Source organism: Oncorhynchus mykiss, chromosome 18 (genome assembly GCF_013265735.2).
Source record: "Oncorhynchus mykiss isolate Arlee chromosome 18, USDA_OmykA_1.1, whole genome shotgun sequence".
Taxonomy (NCBI): domain Eukaryota; kingdom Metazoa; phylum Chordata; class Actinopteri; order Salmoniformes; family Salmonidae; genus Oncorhynchus; species Oncorhynchus mykiss.
Window position 1 is genome coordinate 69,234,428 of NC_048582.1, and position 3,615 is coordinate 69,238,042.

Consider the following 3,615-nt stretch of genomic DNA (forward strand, 5'->3'; position numbering starts at 1 on the left):
TGAGTCCAAAGGGAGATGGAGAGTCCATAGAGAGATAGTAAGTCCATAGGAGATGGTGAGTCCAAAGGGAGATGGTTAGTCCACAGGGAAATGGTGAGTCCACAGGGAGATGGTGAGTCCATAGGGAGATGGTGAGTCCATAGGGAGATGGTGACTCCACAGGGAGATGGTGAGTCCACAGGGAGATGGTGAGTCCATAGGGAGATGGTGATTCCACAGGGAGATTGTGAGTCCACAGGGAGATGGTGAGTCCACAGGGAGATGGTGAGTCCATAGGGAGATGGTGAGTCCATAGAGAGATAGTAAGTCCATAGGGAGATGGTGAGTCCACAGGGAGATCGTGAGTCCACATCGGTCTCTTTCTCTCTTTCTTTCTCTCTCTCGGAGGACCTGAGCCCTAGGACCATGCCTCAGGTCTACCTGACATGATGACTCCTTGCTGTCCCCAGTCCAACCTCCAGTTTCAACTGTTCTGCCTGTGATTATTATTATTTGACCATGCTGGTCATTTATGAACATTTGAACATCTTGGCCATCTTCTGTTATAATCTCCACCCGGCACAGCCAGAAGAGGACTGGCCACCCCACATAGCCTGGTTCCTCTCTAGGTTTCTTCCTAAGTTTTGGCCTTTCTAGGGAGTTTTTCCTAGCCACCGTGCTTCTACATCTGCTCTGCATTGCTTGCTGTTTTGGGTTTTAGGCTTGGTTTCTGTACAGCACTTTGAGATATCAGCTGATGTACGAAGGGCTATATAAATACATTTGACAACCAGGCAGGATATAACCCCACCCACTTTGCCAAAGCACAGCCCCCACACCACTAGAGGGATATCTTCAACCACCAACTTACCATCCTGAGACAAGGCTGAGTATAGCCCACAAAGATCTCCGCCACAGCACAACCCAAGGGGGGTGCCAACCCAGACGTCAGTGACTCAACCCACTCAAGTGACGCACTCCTCCTAGGGACGGCATGGAAGAGCACCAGTAAGCCAGTGACTCAGCCCCTGTAATAAGGTTAGAGGCAGAGAATCCCAGTGGAGAGAGGGGAACCGGCCAGGCAGAGACAGCAAGGGCGGTTCGTTGCTCCAGAGCCTTTCCGTTCACCTTCACACTCCTGGACCAGACTACACTCAATCATATGACCTACTGAAGAGATTAATCTTTAGTAAAGACTTAAAGCTTGAGACCGAGTCTGCGTCTCTCACATGGGTAGGCAGACCATTCCATAAAAATTAAGCTCTATAGGAGAAAGCCCTGCCTCCAGCTGTTTTCTTAGAAATTCTAGAGACAATTAGGAGGCCTGCGTCTTGTGACCGTAGTGTTTGTGTAGGTATGTACGGCAGGACCAAATCGGAAAGATAGGTAGGAGCAAGCCCATGTAATGCTTTGTAGGTTAGCAGTAGAACCTTGAAATCAGCCCTTGCCTTAACAGGAAGCCAGTGTAGGGAGGCTAGCAGTGGAGTAATATGATCACATTTTTTGGTTCTAGTCAGGATTCTAGCAACCGTATTTAGCACTAACTGAAGTTTATTTAGTGCTTTAACCGGTTAGCCGGAAAGTAGAGCATTGTAGTAATCTAACCTAGAAGTAACAAAACCGTGGATTAATTTTTCTGCATAATTTTTGGACAGAATGTTTCTGATTTTTGCAATGTTACGTAGATGGAAAAAAGTTGTCCTTGAAACAGTATTGAGATGTTCGTCAAAAAGAGAGCTCAGGATCCAGAGTAACGCCGAGGTCCTTCACAGTTTTATTTGAGACGACTGTACAACCATCAAGATGAATTGTCAGATTCAACAGAAGATCTCTTTGTTTCTTGGGACCTAGAACAAGCATCTCTGTTTTGTCCGATTTTAAAAGTAGAAAGTTTGCAGCCATCTACTTCCTTATGTCTGAAACACAGGCTTCTAGCGAGGGCAATTTTGGGGCTTCACCATGTTTCATTGAAATGTACAGCTGTGTGTCATCTGCATAGCAGTGAAAGTTAACATTATGTTTTCAAATGACATCACCAAGAGGTAAAAACCTTGTGGGAGATCTGTCAACATGCTCTTGAGCAGGACGTTGACCCTGGTTGCTTCTGTGTATCGCTCTGGATTGGAGTCTGTTAGTTGACTGGTGTGATGTGGTTGTTGAGTGGCTTCACTGCAAGTATATTGTATGTTTTAAATATTTTTTAAAAATGTATCAAGTCAAGAGATGCTAACCATCCCCCTCATCATTGTGTTGAACAAGTCAAGAGATGCTGATGGACACACCAACTTGGTAACCACCTAGCCAACCAAAGACAGAACAGTTTAATGGACACACCAACCTGGTAACCACCTAGCCTACCAAAGACAGAACAGTTCTCAGGCTACTGTGGATGAACCCTCCTCACTCCTAAGGACCCTTGATGAGGTGTGTAGTGTCTCTCTGAGGTGTGTACTGTTCCCTTTCACTTTGACACTGTTTGTCACAAAGGTACAGTCAAGTGGTTCAACGTCAAGAATGGATATAGTTTCATCAACAGGAATGAGACATGGGAAGACGTATTCTTTGACGTCTTAGTACATGTTAAATTAAACAGTTCCGTTAGGATCGAATCTACGTTCATGTACCTGCAATACCTCAGAATGCATGGATGTATGTTCTAAACTAAAAGTTGACCCCTAAACTGTTCATTTATCTGCTGTTGTGGTGCTGCTCAACTATCAGTCTGGATTGATAACATGCCACAAGCTGCAGTTTGTCCGTTTGTTTCCACCCCCCTTTTCCCACTTCCTGTGATTCTGTATGATACTTTGATGACTAGTGTCTAACTTGTAGAGAGCGATTGGAGCTTATGGTATTTGTATATTTGTTTTCTAATTTGCTTCATAATTGGTATGTAAATGCATAGTTCACAAAAATAAACCCATGAGTGTAAGTTGTTAGCCTGGTCCCAGATCTGTGGTCTCCTTCTATAGCCTGGTCCCAGATCTGTTCTCCTTTTATAGCCTGGTCCCAGATCTGTTGTCTCTTTCTATAGCCTGGTCGCAGATCTGTTCTCCTTCTATAGCCTGGTCCCAGATCTGTTCTCCTTTTATAGCCTGGTCCCAGATCTGTTGTCTCTTTCTATAGCCTGGTCCCAGATCTGTTGTCTCCTTTTATAGCCTGGTCCCAGATCTGTTGTCTCCTTCTATAGCCTGGTCCCAGATCTGTTCTCCTTTTATAGCCTGGTCCCAGATCTGTTGTCTCTTTCTATAGCCTGGTCCCAGATCTGTTGTCTCCTTTTATAGCCTGGTCCCAGATCTGGTTGTCTCTTTCTATAGCCTGGTCCCAGATCTGTAGTCTCCTTTTGTAGCCTGGTCCCAGATCTGTAGTCTCCTTTTGTAGCCTGGTCCCAGATCTGTTTGTGCTCTGGCCAACTCCATAGCTCAAACCAAACTGTTTGGCATGACAGCTCAAACAGACTGGCACTCAGGCTAATACTTTGTTGTTGAACATACAAAATGGATTTGTCATCGGGACAACTAAAATACTGAGAGTCATCAAGTAAGTTGCTTCATATCATCAGTCCTACTGATCATCAGTAACTGACTGCATGAAGTCAACTCTAGACATCTTTCAGAATGAACACATGGTACACAG